At 38.7% G+C, this 18,125-nt stretch overlaps 1 protein-coding gene across 1 annotated transcript in view; it reads right to left on the minus strand.

The window, feature by feature from the left end:
* Nucleotides 1-17,848, minus strand: part of LOC126827271 (G-protein coupled receptor dmsr-1) — an 87,451-nt gene extending 69,603 nt beyond the window's left edge. Inside the window, exon 1 of the mRNA XM_050556552.2 lies at nucleotides 17,127-17,848. The gene's annotated coding sequence lies outside the window, so the exon portion shown is untranslated. The remainder of the gene's footprint in view (nucleotides 1-17,126) is intronic.
* Nucleotides 17,849-18,125: the final 277 nt, after the last annotated feature.

Consider the following 18,125-nt stretch of genomic DNA (forward strand, 5'->3'; position numbering starts at 1 on the left):
ATCTCTCTCTCTCTCTTTCTTTCTCTCTCTCTCTCCCTCTCTCTCTCTCTCCCTCTCGCCCTCTCTCTCTCTCTCTCACTATGTATTTGGTAATAAATAATTACAAACGTCTTACTGTGCTGCACTGACTGGGCTAATGACGACGGAAATGAAATGAAATGGAGTTTAGCATCCTACTGTTCTGCTCCTATACTGGTCTAATGAAGACGGACATACGCCATACAGTGTGCTATGAGGAAAATTTTGCCCGGGCAACGGCACTATCGCCTACTCTTATATCGAATTCCAACTGCCAAGGGATCTTTTACGTGCATTCCAATGTATACACGGGACCTCGGTTTTTCGTCTCACCCGAAGGACTAGACAGCTGTCCTTGCCAGGCCCTCCGTTCTGCACCACTGACAAGGGGAAACCATGCTGAAAAATCTGGATCGAACACCCGACCTCCAGGCTAGCGAGCCAGTGTCTTACCCACGGAGCCACCGTGACCCCCCCCCCCCCCTAAAGACGACGGACAAATGTAGTGAACTTTCAGAGAAGCAGTTAAGGATAACTGACGGACGGATAGGGGTGGATTAACCATTAAGTTAAAACTCATTTGACAGTTGAAATTCCGGGGATCACGTGGCTAAGTGGGTAAGACGCTGGCTCGCTAGCCTGGAGGTCGGGTGTTCGATCCCTGCATTAGATGAGAAAGTTCATTCAGATGCAGGACGGAGGGGCTGACAAGGAGAGCTGTCTAGTCGTTCGGATGGGACAAAAAACCGAGGTCCCGTGTACACATTGGCGTGCACGTAAAAGATCCCTTGGCAGTTGGAATTTGATATAAGAGTAGGCCGTAGTGCCGCTGTCCGGGCAAAATTTCCCTCATAGCACACTGTATGGCGTATGCCCGTCTTCATTAGCCCAGGTTAGGAGCAGAACAGTAGGACGTTAAACCCCATTTCATTTCATTTCATTTCCACTACTGATGTCTTCCGCCTTACTCCAGCCACAGTAGTGGCTCGTCCTACGGAGTTCCTTTGCGCAAGTTTTTTAGTCAAATGACTACAAAAAGTTTACTGGCCTATAGCCCCCTTAATTTACACATAAGTGACCCCAAACTGTACTGCACATAGCTTAACATAATTATAATAAACAAATTCCCATTGAAATAAAGGTGAAGTCTTACCGCATATGATTTGATGAAATCCAACTGTTACGCGAAATTTGGCGAGATTTCATCTGGCTGGTGTCATGGCGGCTTACATTAAAAGAAAAGTCGCTTTGAAAATGTAGAACGCATAATTACCACAAAGAAAAACTGTTTAATAACTACATTTGTGATAGAAATTACCTATGGCAATACAAACTGTTATTACATGAGTTGACAATTGTGCGTTTGAACATATTTGTACTTGCGTAAGGAGTTTTAGACTGTATCAATTGTAGCGTTAAACACAGTTTAACGGTACGACATTTGTAGCTACAGTTTTGCCTGCGTTTGCTTCAATTATTTATGACGTGTATATAAATCCTCATTATGAAAAAATACAAATTAATTTTATGCTTTATTATTGTTTATATTTGGAAATACATATAGGCCTATATTGGGGCCCGAAATTTGTTAAGTGCTTTACTCCTCTTTATTGGTCTAAATCCGGCCCTGCCGTAGGCCTAAAATAAAGCCCAGAATTAACTGTCATGCTGTTGTCTGTCGTAACAGAGAAAGTGGGGCCGGGCGGGGCAGGCCGAATGGTTAGCGCGTGCGCGAAGTATCATAAGGACTGACATTGAGTCAACTGGTGTGGTTTCGAATCCCCGGTATTACATGACAAGGGGTAGAGTCGCCTGTCCAATATTGTGGGTTTTCTCCGGGTCCTCCGGTTTGCTCCCACTGTTAAAGACTCCCTACGCGCATGCGAATTATTGAAATAAAATTGAACCATATGTTAGTCCTGAAATGACCTAATTTGTGTCGAGTGGATTTGACCCCCCCCCCCTCTCTCTCTCTCTCTCTCGCTCTCTCTCTCTCTCTCTCTCCCTCCCTCTCCCTCTCTCTAATAGACCAAGGACATAAGGACATGTCTAGTTAACTGTATTTGAATGACAAAGATCAATGGAGTTGAGCCTGATTACCGTGTTGTTTTCGGATTTTCTTCTAGGACATTGCATGTTACATGTGTGATTGGATCTTAATTCGCCTTGATTACAGAAATTATACCCTCTATCAAATTGCAATGGGAAGTCATCCCCAATTAGTGTTTTACCGTTGCCTAGTATTCAGTCAACAGCAGCCATTCGTCTAGACAGCAGGATGTGAGTTAGCGTGCTTGGACTATTTACTAGTGTCGTGTATGAAACTTGATTGTAAAAGATTAATCTGGCACAGGGAAACCCGGGCGATCTGAACTTCTCACATCAATATGGTGATGATTACCTGCCTGGATACATGGAATCCTGGATTTGTTTTCTTCTTTACTATACATCAATTATACGCTCAGAGCGTTGGCACGATTCGGCTTTCAGTGAAAGATTTTTAGTGCGAATCAGCTATCAGTGAAAGATTTTTGGTGCGAACCGGCTTTCAATAAAAGGTATTTGGTGCGAACCGACTTTCAATGAAAGATTTTTGCTGCGAACCCTCTTTTAATGAAATATTTTTGGTACGAACAGGCTTTCCGTGAAAGACATTTGGTGCGAACCGAACCGGCTTTCAATGAAACATTTTCGGTGGGAACCTTCTTTCAATGAAAGATTTTTGGTGCGAACCCGCTTTCATTGAAAGGAATTTGGTGCGAACCGGCTTTCAATGAATGATTTTTGGTGCGAACCGGCTTTCAGTGAAAGATTTTTGGTGCGAACCCTCTTTCAATGAAAGATTTTTGGTGCGAACCGACTTTCAATGAAATATTTCTGGCACGAACCGGCCCTGTCGTAGGCCTAAAACAAAGCCCAGAATTTACTGACATGGTGTTGTCAGTCTTAATAGATCGGAAGGGGAAGGCGAATGGTTAGCACGTGCGCGTTGTATCATAAGGTCTGTCACTGAGTCAATTAGCGTGGTTTCGATTCCTCGGTTGTACGTGACAAGGAGTAGGGTAGACTGTCCAATCTCGTGGGTTTTTTCCAGGTCTTCCGGTTTCCTCCCACTGCTAAAGACTCCGACGCGAGAGCGAATTATTGAAATAAAACTGAACCATGTGTCAGTCTGAGCAGACCAGTAGGACGTTAATCCCTTTTCATATCATTTCATCTCCTTTTCGACTACATGGACTGAAATACTACATATTATCAGTTATATGCTTCGAGCGTTTTCAATGAAAGTGAATTTGTAAGAACCAGCTTTTGTCTGGGTTGGATCATGTAGAATTGAGAACAAGCAGATTATGTAACTTAATTAACAATGCACTCACATCATACAACGCTTTATGAATAAAACAACGCCACACGTCGGCAGCCATTAGCTTCTTTTTACTCCTTTTGTGGTTGTGAATAATTATGTTCTCTCATTCGCCAGACAACCTCATGAAAGGTTAACGTTACAAAAAAATGTTCTACTGGGAAGCAAGTGAAACTGCACTTGTAAACTCTTCCCTATATACAGAAGTCAATTAGTATGTGGCTTTCCCTAACTTGGAACTTTCAACAATGTTATAATATGAAGACTCCGTTTTCTAATGAAAGATAAAAACGTCTGTTTGTCTGAAATATGGATTACAATGGTGAAAAAATAGTCTTTCAACTGAAATGAAATGGGGTTTAACGTCCTACTGTTCTGCTCCTAACCTGGGCTAATGAAGACGGGCATACGCCATACAGTGTGCTATGAGAGAAATTTTGCCCGGGCAGCGGCGCTACGGCCTACTCTTATATCGAATTCTAACTGCCAAGGGATCTTTTACGTGCACGCCAATGTGTACACGGGACCTCGGTTTTTCGTCCCATCCGAACGACTAGACAGCTGTCCTTGTCAGGCCCTCCATCCTGCATCTGAATGAACTTTCTCGGCTAATGCAGGGATCGAACACCCGACCTCCAGGCTAGCGAGCCAGCGTCTTACCCACTTAGCCACGTGATCCCCGGAATTTCAACTGTCAAATGAGTTTTACCTTCTCACGTTTATGTACAAAACATGCAGGTTTACAGGAAATCAAATGAAATGGGGTTTAACGTCCATAAGCCATACAGTTTGCTATGAGGGATATTTTTCCCGGAGAGTGGCTCTACAGCCTACTGTTATATCGAATATGTACATGGTGCCCCAGGTTTTCGTCCCATCCGAACCAGGCTAGACACTGTCCTTGTCAGGCCCTTTGTCCTACACGACTGACAAGGGGAAACCACGCTGGAAAACCCCGGGAAACAGTATAACACCGGAATCATACCCCGGATTCTTCATATACAACAGGGTAATAAGATAAAAAAAAATCTGATTAAAATACACATCTATATTTCGTTTCGTTTTTTTTTATACTTTCGATGGCCTACACTACAAGAAGATCTGACCGGTTGTAGCGATAGGTCGCGTCAGAGGTCATACGAGCTTCTTTTGGTCCTATGACGTCAGACATTTGATTAACTAAAGCTCGCCGTAACAGACGGTTTCATTGGCTAATTCCTCACACCATTCAAAACACGATAATGATAACAACTGTTCCAGATCCTAGTGTAGTAAAGACAAGTAAAACGAAATTTTGAACTATAAAAACGAAACGAAGTAGGATCTGTGTTTTAATCAGATAATAAGATAAAGTATTATAATTTCTGATGATATTTTTGACTTATTGATGCCAACCAGAAGGTCGACTGCCATAATTCATCAATGTTCGTCAGCATGATTGATTTTGTCATGGAATGCGGATCATAACGATTTTAATAGTTCAATACGTTCACCTTGGGTAAAAAGGATTGTGTCTTGTCTCTCAATATGGCCATTCAATATGGTTGTTCGTGCTGAACAGTAATTTCAATTCGCGTGGCCGCTGGGTTGATCCGAGGGCGTTCCGGGTGAATTATACGGCTCATTGTGAAGAACAGGGGAACAGGAAGTTCATCCGCGTGATGTACTAAGAGCACTTTATTTGAAACTGGTGATTGGCAGCGGTTTCTGTAATCTAATGTTTTTCGACCATTTAACACAGCTATTGGGTTGACGTGTCATGCATTGCTGTCCTAATTGAGTCATCTTATTTGAACTATAGACCACGTGTCATGATAACAATTATCAGTGTACTATGAAGTCATCGCAGCGCAGTTGTCCAAGGAACAAGCATGCCAAGTTTCATGTCTTTTATGGAAGAGTTCCGCCCCCACATACAACAACAAAAACAAGATGATTGTCGCTTGGGGGCCAATTGGTGGCCTAAAAAATCTACAACTTTGAATGGTTTGTACAAAGACTTGAGAGGGAGAGAGAGAGAGAGAGAGAGAGATAGAGAGAGGGGTGAGGGGCTTTAACAGCTACTCTACACAAACTAGGTCATTTTTGGACTAACTAGCATAACATGTGGTATAATTTTATTTCAGTGGTCTTGAGCAATCGGAGGACAGGGATAAAACCAACGTGGTTGGACAGGCGATCCTACTTATTGTCACATACAAGCTGGGAATCGAACCCACGCCACTTGACTCAATGCAGAATGCAGATCACATGATATCTAAGCCGCCCGCGTGAGACCACTCGACCACCCGCGTGAGACCACTCGACCACCCACACACCCCTATTTATCAGGATGAACTAAAATACATTTTAAAATCTTGTCATTAATTACCGGGAACTGCTGAAGGAAAATTAAATTTGGGTAACACCTGTAACCATGTTACATCCAAGCATGTATCAGAGGGGTTTTTTTATCCGTGTTTGTATCGATTGAACAATTTTTATCCCTGATTATTCCTATCTCTTGGAATGAAAGCAAACTTCTTTCTTCTCAAAGTCAGTGTTTATGTAAAAGCATCTTAAAGGTAATGTAATTTATTAAATGATACCATCTTTTACTGAATAACCTTTTGAAATCATGTTACCGATAGTGGAATAAAGATAAAATATATGCTACGTACTGATAACGGAAAAGCATCCTGATAAAAAATTTAAATTGTTATGTTATTGGGTACAGCTTAATTCTGTTGGTCGAGAATGTTTCTTGGCTTATTTCAGGTTCCAGTTTACACGTTGGCGTGCACGTAAAAGAACCCTTGGCAGTTGGAATTCGAAATAAGGCTAATGTTTCCCTCGTCATAGCACACTGAATGACGTATGCCCATCTTTATTACGAGACCAGACGGTGCCAAATAAACAGGACATTAAACTCGATTTTCTCACTCTATATAAAGATTCTGCTGTTCTGGGTTTTTTTGTGATTTTGGGGGGGGGGGGGTATTACTAGCCCAGTCGGTGCCAAATAAATAGGACATTAAACTCCGGGGGGTTGGAAGTCCGAATGGTTAGCACGTGTGCGCTGTATCATAAGGCCTGTCATTGAGTCAACTGGCGTGGTTTCGAATCCCCGGTTGTACGTGACAAGCAGTAGGGTCGACTGTCCAACCTCGTGGGTTTTCTCCGGGCCCTCAGGTTTCCTCCCACTGCTAAAGACCCCTACGCGCAAGCGAATTGTTGAAATAAAAATTTATAAAAAACATATGTTAGTCCCGAAATGACCTAGTTTGTGTCGAATGGACGTTAAACCCATCTCTCTCTCTCTCCCTCTCTCTCTCTCTCTCTCTCTCTCTCTCTCTCTTAATTCTATTGGTCGAGAATGTTTCTTTACTTTTTTCAGGTTCCTGTTTACACGTTGGCCTGCACGTCAAAGAAACCTTGGCAGTTGGAATTCGAAATAAAAATAGAGCGTAGCATCGCTGTTTCAATAAAGTTTCCCTCGTCATAGCACATTGAATGGCGTATGCTCATCTTTATTACCAGCCAAGACGGTGCCAAATAAACAGGACATTAAACTCGATTTTCTCACTCTATATAAAGATTCTGTTGTTCTGGGGTTTTTTTGCGATTTGGGGGGGGGGGGTTGTGTTTTTTTTTATTTTATTTTTTTTTTTATTTTAATGGGCAGTCAGGTGAAAAGTTACAGAATCTAAATGTATAGACGTTACAAGAAAATCTTGAATAAACAGAATTTGTCACGTTCGTGTAATATTAATAATACTATGATAGAAACGTGCACGTTTTCATAGTGTGCTAAATTTAAGTCTAGCCAAACAACAAATTCCTGGTACTGATTCACACACACGAATAAAAATGTGACGAGTTGATGGCTGTAATATTAGTTATATAGAATTAGATACGCATTCTCATCCAAATCTTCTCTTTGAATTATTAACGAGATCGTAAAGGCCACTGAACCTACAGTAACCATTGCTATTGTAGAGAGACAGACAGACAGAGCTAGAGAGAGAGAGAGAGAGAGAAGGGGGGTTAACGTCCACTCGACGCAAACTAGGTCATTTCGGGACTTTAGCAGTGGGGAGGAAACTAGGGGACAGTGAGAAGCCCACGAGGTTGGACAGACAACCCTATTCCTTGTCACGAACCACCGGGGAATCGAAACCACGCCAGAACTTATGATACAACGCGCATGTGCTAACCATTCGGCCATCCAACCCCCTCCCCCTATTGTAGAAATAGAGAAATAGAGACGTTTATTTAACTACCAGGGCGGTTATACAAAAATGAAATGAACTGCTCAGACTGGGTTAATGACCCCCTGGTTAGAGAGCCAGTATCTTACTTAGTGAGCCACCGTGGCCCCCGATCTCAATATAGAATAGAATGGAAACAAATAAAAAGGGGGTTTAACGTCTGTAACAACCGGTATAATGAAGACGGGTATACACTATGGGGACATTTGACCCGAACGCTATGCAATGTCTATTGAGGACATTTGACCGGAACGCTATGGAGTGTCTAATGAGGACATTTGACCGGAACGCTATGCAGTATCTAATGAGGATATTTGACCGGTACGCGATGCAGTGTCTAATTGCGACATTTGACCGGAACGTTATTCGGTCTCTATTCAGGACATTTGACCGGAACGCTATGCAGTGTTTAATAAGGACATTTGACCGGAACGCTATTCGGTGTCTAATGAGGACATTTGACCAAAACGCTATTCATTGTCTAATGAGGACATTTGGCCAGAAAGCGGCGTTGTCGTCAATTCTTTGTTGACTTCCAGCTGCCAAAGGTTATTTTACTTGCCCACCTTCCTCCACAAGGGAGAGAGAGAGTGAGCGACATGGGGTTTAACGTCCACTCGACACAAACTAGGTCATTTCGGGACTAACCCCACGAGATTGGACAGGCGACTCTACACCTTGTCACGTACAACCGGGGATTCGAAACCACACCCGTTGACTCAATGACAGGCCTTATGATCCATGATACACGTGCTAACCATTCAGCCATCCAACCCCCCCCCTCCTCCACAAGGAGAAACCACGCTGAAAAATCCCAAGAAACTTTTTCGGCCGAAACAGTTCTCAAACCCGCGACATCAAGGTTAATGAATTAAAGCCTTACTCACTTGGCCATCATGGCCACCTTCGAGATTGAAACGTTGAACTTCAATCAATCTGAACTCTTCGAACTTCATGGAATAAATACCATTAACTAGGTTAATGAATTTGATTATAGGTCAATGTTGATATTCCAAAGACAATAACCACAGAGATCTAAAGCGATCATATAAACATTATTAATAAAGTAATCATTTACGATATACTCTGAAAGGTCAGACAATTAGTTTTAATGAAATAAATATCATTGGAATCCAAGACCAAGACATTAATCTGGTTTTATTAATAATCATACCATCATTTCAACCCTTTTTTTATACTTCTATATTTATATTTTGTCGTATATATAATGGAAGGAGTAGGGGCGCCTGTCCAACCTAGTGGGTTTTCTCCGGGTCATTCAATTTCCTCTCACTGCTACAAAAGACCCCTACGCGCAAGCGAACTATTGAAAAAAAATTGAACAATGTGTTTGTCCCAAAATGACCTAGTTTGTGTCGAGTGGAGGTTAAAACCCCTCTCTCTCTCTCGTATATTGGAATCGACTCAGACCATGAGTAATTTTAAACATCTTCTAATTTTTGTTGATTTCCAATTGCAACATGATTCAATGTTATTTTCGTCTTTTTGAATAAATAAATAGAAATCAATTTCAAACATCTTATTTGTTGATTGATTCCAATATAATTCAAATGTTATTTTTGTCTTCTTGGACAAATAGAAATCAATTTTAACTTTGTTTTCCTAAAGTCGAACGACATGATATTAGTGGTTATTATTGTTGTAAGTCTAATCCGGTGATTGTGTTCAGCGAGAGATCTTCCTAAGTGTGCCGCGAAATTTTGGGCGGCACACTAGTGAAACGAAGGGGAGAACTCCTTATAACGGATATGTATTCTAAAGAAACAGATACGAAAAACTATCTTTCATATAAATCATGTCACCCACGCCATACCAAAAATAATATACCTTTTTCTTTAGCTAGAAAAATATGCACCATTGTGATAGATGAAGACCTCCGGGTTGTCAGATTAGATGGGCTAAAAAGAAATTTATTGAAATAGTATTACCCCCTCGAGGTAATAGAAGTTATGATAAATAAGGCTTTGGCAATTGTGTCCAAACACTGAGGGCTACTAAAGCAAAAGACAGTTCGGATAATATCATTACCTTTGTCGCGACTCATAACCCCCAACATCCCAACTTCTTTAATACAGTGAACGAAAGCAGGTCACTCCTGGCATCAAACGACAACCTCAGAACGAAATTTGATAATGTTCAATTTATTAAAATGTATAAATGTTATTAAACCAGCGTTGAAATCAGTTTGTCTCGGCATACCTTTTATCATTTCATGGTTTATCGTGAAACAAAGCAGTGCAGCTTTACGGTTGTGCTAATATTTCTGGATATATATATATATATACATGTATATATATTCAGGTGTGCCGCTATTCTTTCATGTGCCAAGGTGTGCCGTTGGCAAATCCATAGAGATATATTCCCACGAATTGGGTATTTATTTAAAATAAATGTTTGTCAATATTTGTATATATAGAGAATCTCCTACTAGTCTTTTTTAATATCAAAAAAATATCAACAGAAGTCGATAATGTAAAAAAAAAGGCCGGGGCTTTGCTGAGTCATTTTTTTTTAACTTTATCGATGAGTGTTGATATTTTTTGATATCAAGAAAGACAAGTAGAAGATTTTTTGTTATCACCCAATAATGCATTCTACAGTAGACATCGCTTGTGTGATAAATTTCATAATCTACTGGATATCTCCTTTTCTGTATTTTCAAAGAACAGTTGATTTTTTATTAAAAGTAACTTCTTTCTTATTAAAAGGGAACTATTTTTATTTAATTGACCGTGATGGAAACACTGGGTCAATATAAAGGACTTAGCAATGGTTGAATTGCTGACAAAAAATAATGTATCACTACGTCGTAATGTAATCAGGTTCGGTAAAAGTGAAATCTATAGCAAAGAATTATATTTATTTATTTGTGCGTGTACGAAAGGATTGGGTGATAAATACAATCTAGGAATATATCTTTGATATAGATTTTAGCGATCTAGGACATATCACTCAGTAGATTATGAAAGTTATCACACAAGCGATATCTACTGTAGAATGTTTTATTGGGTGATAAATAGAAAGTAGAGACAGTCAGTCTTACTAGCTGTCCTTGTCAGACCCTCTGTTTTGCACCACGAGTGACGTAAGGACCACTCCGTATGTGTTGATCGAATGGCTAGCGATTGTAAGAACATTGAGAGCCTTTGACGTACAGTACACTCTGCGATTAACGGCGGACAAGATGTTTATCGATATTTATGGTAAATGGACAGCGAATAATACAAACTCAAAATGGATTCCCCCTCAATCAAGTCACGCGACAAACAAGGCTGTTTAAAATAGATTCTTAGGGCACGTGGTAGTTTTCCGGATATCAAAATGTGTCGAGGATAATTGGAACAAACTCTTGACAAATTAGTTTTTAGTTCAAATGTCTCATCAAATAACACAGTACGTGGGAATGCATCTTTAAATCACACAGTACGTTGGGAATGCATCTTTAAACTTAAAGAGGCATTATTCTGAATAATAAAATAAATGTTATTAAGACGGAGATAAAAACCTTTTTAGAATTTAGAGGACTAGTGTTGTTTATTTCATACCGATGTTTTGAAAGTCGCCAGTCGCCGGCAAGACAACACTACGAAAAGATCGCTGATCGTCGCGTTTGTGTCATGCTGGTTTGCCGCCGACTTTCGCCTTACATCTGGATACTAGTTTTATGACAATTGTCACATTGTAACAAATTTGTCATTGCACGTCTGCTTACAGGAGGACAAATATAGGACTACAGTTGGCGTTGTCGAACAGTGTGCGAGTAATTCAAAAACCCACAGAGCAACGATAGCCGCATTAATTGACGCTCTGTATTAATTAACTTGTTTAATTTATCGTGTGCCTATTCTACAATGTAAGTTAAGCATATAATTGAATCATTACAAATGTCCTATTTTCAGATAAAAACTGTTTCTGATCATTACAAGTGTCCTACTTTCAGATAAAATTTGACTGTTTCTAATCATTACAAATGTCCTACTTTCAGATAAAATTTGACTGTTTCTAATCATTACAAATGTCCTAGTTTTAGAGGGAATTTGACGGTTTCTAATCATTACAAATGTCATAGTTTTAGAGAGAATTTGACGGTTTCTAATCATTACAAATGTCATACTTTCAGATAGAATCCGATGGTTTCTAATCATTATAAATGTCCTATTTTCAAATAAAATCTGACTGTTTCTAATAATTTTAAATGTCCTACTTGTAGACAGAATTTGACGGTTTCTAATCATTACAAATGTCCTAGTTTCAGATAAAATTTGACTGTTTCTAATCATTACAAATGTCCTACTTTCAGATAAAATTTGACTGTTTCTAATCATTACAAATGTCCTAGATTCAGATAGAATTTGACGGTTTCAGATCATTACAAATGTCCTACTTTCAGATAGAACTTGTCAGTTACATTACAAATGTCCTACTTTCGGATCTAATTGTGCTTGAGGGAATAAATCAGTTCTGTATCTGGTAATAACTGGCCACGTATTAATTGAAATATGGAAGGCAAATATGTTCGACTGAAGTAACCATTCTATTCAGATATCGGATACTAGAAATACTTCAAAAACACTCAAGTTCTTCTTCAGTCAAACGCTGTACTAGAATTTTGATACCATCCTTATCACGACTTGTCAACTTATTCTAGTGCAATATCATATAGTGCTTAAAGAGACATTCGTCGATGGTCAATTATCGGTTTGTTATTTTCTTTCTGGCTCTTTTGTTTGGAGGGAGCAAGGGGCGAGCGAGGGGCGACTGGCGGAGGGTGGGAGGGGATCGACTCAACTCCTCTATCGTAGAGTTGCTAAAAAAAGGAATTATGGGTGTGGCAATCGTCGAAAGTCAATATTTTGTCTTCTTTGTTGCTTGGCGCTTTCTTTAAGTGGATGGGTCGTGTTTTACTCTTTACTCAACTATGCTACTCTTTAATGTGTGCAGATTTTGAGGCAAACCATTTTACGCTTCGTACATATTTTAAAGTCGTTTTCTACCCAGCATTCTTGCAAATTGCTTAAAAAGTTATCTAAAACACCTAAAAGCTAAGATTTCATTGTGTCAGTTCTTTAATTCCTTAGAAAGAAGTCAACAAAGTATCGATGCAAGGAAAACTAGAAACCATGTTTGAATTTGTTTCGGATAACACTAGAGTTATCTGGGGACTCTATCTTTTAATTTTATCCACAGTGGGATGAAAATAGAGCTGTAATTAACTCCCTTTGTGGCTTAACACATTATTTGAGGTCAAAGGTCAGGAGAATAGTTATAAATACTAGTGTTACATGACGTCATAACTATTTACTTTTGACGTCATCTAATGTCTCTTTAACATATATTTTTTTAAACCGATTCGCAAGTCTTATGACAATTTAGCATTAACAGAACGCTGCAGATAACGTCCTACTCTTCTGCTCAGACTAACATAAGGTTCAGTTTTATTTCAATAATTCGCTTTCGCGTCGGAGTCTTTAGCAGTGGGAGGAAACCGGAAGACCCGGAGAAAACCCACGAGGTTGTCACGTACAACCAGGGAATCGAAACCACGCCAGTTGACTCAATGACAGGCCTTATGATACAGCGCGCAAGTGCTAACCATTCGCCCCCCACCCCCGGAAACTAATAAAACAATCCTTTCAAAACGTATCAAATATTCCAAAATAGCTTTTGAGAGATGGATTAGCGGAGACGCTATAATTATACATTCTTATCTTCTGGGAGAAAATTGGCGGGTTCCATAACTCTGAAGTATTTAATAACCAGTTTGTTAGAAAAATGCAACAGGCAAAGTACAGTTCGTAAAAACTGATAACGCGATTAAAAACAAACGTGGTGATTAAACGCCAACAACTCTCATAAATAAAACGACAAAAAATAGTTTCGTTTCTTTTTATGAAAAATAATACAGACGGTAATTTAAAAAAAAAATACACGCAATATTGTTATTAAAAAACAAACATAACACATGGCGTGTCATTCATAGGTTACTTCCTTGAAAACAATTGGAATGCGGAGCTAGGCTATTACGCGTAATAATACCTATTGTGCATAAGCTGTAACCGCATTAGCTATTACAGATTTACTTCACAGAAAATCAAAATTGGCGGAAGGATATATTTTTTATCAGGCTCGAACATTCAGAATCCAAACTACTCTTATAAAAGACTTTTATTTTATAAATATGGTCCACATATTATGTGTCTTGAAACTTGTAACATATGGACCAGTTGAATTTCGTTTGGTTTTTGTTTTTTTGGTTTTTGTTTTTGTTGGTGTGGGGGATGGCCGAATGGTCTGTCATTGAGTCAGCTGGCGTGGTTTCTAATCCCCGGTTGTACGTGACAAGTAGAGTCGTCTCTCCAACCTCGTGGGTTTTCTCCGGGTCCTCCAGTTTCCTCCTGCTGCTAAGGATCCCTACGCGCAAGCAAATTCTTTAAATAAAATAGAACCATATGTTAGTCCCGAAATGACCTGGTTTGTGCCGAGTGGACGTTAAACCCTCACTCTCTCTCTCTCCTCTCTCTCTCTCTCACACACACACACACATTCTCTGTGTAACATATGAAAAGAGAGCGTTGGATGTTGCCACTGCAGGAAAACCAATGATATTCACTTCCAGTAGAACTTCGTTTTTGAAATTCCTTTGTTAATCTTTGGACAAAGGACGTTTGCTGTTGCCACTGCTGCAGGATGGAATTCACTCCCGGTTGAACTGCGTTTTGTGACTACTTCAATCTTCAATTCTCGATTCTAAATTTTTCTTTTAAAAATTTACTGCAAATTTACTCAGAACCAAAGAACATTTGTATTTTGTTGTGTATGCGTTATGAGCATGTTTCATGTATTTGGTGATATATAAATGGACACATTATTATTATTATTATACCATTTCAATTTTTCTTACGTTTCACAAAACAGATTTAAGAGAATTTAATTACACGGCGTAGGCAAAGAGTCTTTAATAATTCGGTTCTTTCAATGGTGTGAGATATTAGAGCGCTTTGAAGATGTTCGCCGGTCGATAAAAAAAACTTATGTTCCAGAGAGAGAGAGGGAGAGAGAGAGAGAGAGAGAGAGGGAGAGAGAGAGAGAGAGAGAGATCGCAAAATGGGGTTTAACGTCCACTCGACACAAACTAGGTCATTTCGGGACTAACATATGGTTTTATTTTATTTCAATAATTCGCTTACGCGTAGGGTTCTTTAGCAGTGGGAGGAAACCGGAAAATACCTATCAAAGAAGTTGTCGAAGTTTTAAAAGTGTATCAACAACCAATTTATATACGACAGCCTTAAGATCGATTATAAAATATGGAAGCCGGCGTTAAGAATCACGGAACAAACAAGCGAACCATTTTATAACTTCAGTATATTTTCTGACGATCACATTGTGCACCGAATGCTGCTCATTAATTAGACATTTAATTTTTAAATGTTCATTAGATATTTAATTTGTTAATTGTTTATTAGATATTTAATTTGTTAATTAGATATTTAATATTAGATATTTAATTTGTTAATTGTTCATTTGATATTTAATGTTAATTATTCATTAGATATTTAATTTGTTAATTAGATATTTAATTTGTTAATTAGATATTTAATTTGTTAATTGTTCATTTGATATTTAATTTGTTAATTTTTCATTAGATATTTAATTTGTTAATTTTTCATTGTTACTACTGTTAACATAAATTCGTATTCAGATTTAAGTTGTTCGTGGGGGGGTTTTATGGTAACAATTCTCCAGGTTACAGCCCTATATCGTCGTTGAAGTGTCAAAAGGGTGTATCTAAGAATTTCTAGAACCTTTTGCATTTCAAAATTTCCATGATACCCAGAATAGTTCTAATTGGCGTAGAAATACACAGCTTAGACATAAATGTGCATATTAATTGGGAGATTTTAAAAATGCAAAAAAAAGTGTATTTGACTAATTTCCCGAGATACACCCTTTGGACACTTCACCGACGATATACAAATTACCTCCCCACGCCCTGGAATGACCTGCTAGTCATAATAAGAGAGAGAGAGAGAGATGGGGTTTAACGTCCACTCGACACAAACTAGGTCATTTCGGGACTAACATATGGTTTAATTTTATTTCAATAATTCGCTTGCGCGTAGGGGGTCTTTAGCAGTGGGAGGAAACCGGAGGACCCGGAAAAACCCACGAGGTTGGACAGGCGACCCTACTCCTTGTCACGTACAACCGGGGATTCGAAACCACGCACGTGCTAACCACTCAGCCATCCAACCCCCCGTCATAATAAGAATATAATAAACCGGTAGTGCCAGACAATGATAGAGAAAAACAATGAAAGACCGTATTGAAACCTTTTACTATTGTGCTATTAAAGATCAATATGAACGTTATTAGAAATCAACGAGGCGTTGAATATTGCATACGTTTTCTAAGTATTCCTTTTGTTGTATGACTTTTTAATATATGTAATTACTAGTAATTGCAATTTATACCTCTCAGACAACGTTTACGCATGTCTCCTAAATAACACACAAACACCAAAAGTAAATTACGAAAACACTAAAAGCCTTTATAGGTATCACGGAGATAAGGCCAAGCCGTGTTCCAGATAGTTTGCCTAATTTTCAGAAATATTTACGGAATCGATTCGTTTTGAATTGCGCTTATATCGGATGGAAGATAATGGGCTTACAGACTGTTCTATAACAATTTCCAATGTAAAACGACGAACATAAAATCCATGATATAACTTGAAAGGATCATTGTAATGGTAATATTCACGAAAAATAGCAAAACATATATAGGATTGTTTCTTGATTGACAGCTTTGATCATCAAGGCGTACTGACGTGGAAACTCATGCGTTTTTGTCTTAAAATTCAATATCTTCTCCAAGTGAAACGTATATATAATTTAATTGTGTCGTTTTCTTGTATAATTATCTGTTTTGTTAATGTTTTGCTTAGAAGTTCTCGAGTTTTCTTTGCGATACGAGTTTCAACTCAATGCTTTTATTTGTTTAGAGTTGTAAAATTTACTGAAACCCTAAAAATTCTGATTATGAACGTCAACTTTGTATATCTTCGTTATCCTCAAAACACATTCACAAATAAAATCAAATTACCACAATGTACAATTTTATGGATGGATACACAAGGTACAATTTTATGGATACACAATTACTGAGTTTAATACTGCTACTATTCACATAACTGTATCATTTGCTTGATGAAGACGAGAATTGCCTCGTCGAAACGTCGCTTAGCCATAAGTTTTAATTGTATTTGATTGTTATTTTTGTTGCATATTCTGTATATATTTGTCTACTATTCACATACCTGTATCAGTTGCTTGATAAAGACGAGAATTGCCTCGTCGAAACATCGCTTAGTATTAAACTCAATAATGGCGTATCCAGAAATTTGTACCATGTGTTAGTATGTAAATTTAAATGATTGATAATTACAAGAGATAAAGCATAAATATACTTACGTTCAGCGATTGGTGATTTTTTGATCCAAGCTTTGTTAGGTATTGAGATGGGAACAGATATAGACTTGGATGTCATTTTGTCATTACGGGAAAAATGAATAGCTCGCTCGTTAGTTTTGTCCACAGTTGGCGTTGCTAATAAGCCCATAATTCGCTAAAACGTCAAATGTTCCGAGTCCAAAATAATTGTCTTTCACACAATATAGTTTCTGTTTGAATGAACTTTCACAAAAGATAACCAGCGGAACTCATCAACACTTTATCGCCAAGTTCCTGATATTAAGGAATGGATATAAAAAGGAATATCAATGGAAGTCAAAAATACATCCACCGCCCACGTGTTCTGAAGAGAGTGACTGCTTCGTTCATCAGCTATATTTTGCAATTAAGAACCTGGCAAGACCGCGTCACACAAATCCTAACTGGCCTGGTCAATTAGTGAAAGAAAAGGTGTGCGTGTCCAAACGGCATGGCCCGTGATATTAATTAACAAGACAATCGTACTTCCGTCCCGACATCTAGACAATAACTGTTCATAACAGAACTTTGTCAATAATACTCTCAACTTGTATTCATCGCCTGATCACTTGAGCTATCGTTTGCTAGAATGAGATAAGATCCATACTCAAATGGTTTTGTAATATACAGCAGAGTGTGCCAACCAATTAGCTTCCCATCTGATATAACGGTTCTAGCCAACAGCTTCCACAAGTCTACGCTACTGTTTCCCCTCCAACTCTGGGCGTTTTAAACATCAAATACCTCTCGACGGCAGTTTCTTGTAAGCGGCTGATTCGCTAACTCGCTAGATAGTAAACCTTGACGGCAATTTACTGGGACTCTATCGATTTTTCGCCGATATTGTAGCACAGAGTGGTGACACTCGTCTTCAAGATTAAAACAATATGATATAGAGGGTTTATTTTACTAATAGATAGAGTAATTTAGTGTTTATTAAAACGATGCAGGATTGTATATCAACAATTATCCATGCAATAG

This window comes from Patella vulgata, chromosome 7 (assembly GCF_932274485.2).
Source record: "Patella vulgata chromosome 7, xgPatVulg1.2, whole genome shotgun sequence".
Lineage (NCBI taxonomy): Eukaryota > Metazoa > Mollusca > Gastropoda > Patellidae > Patella > Patella vulgata.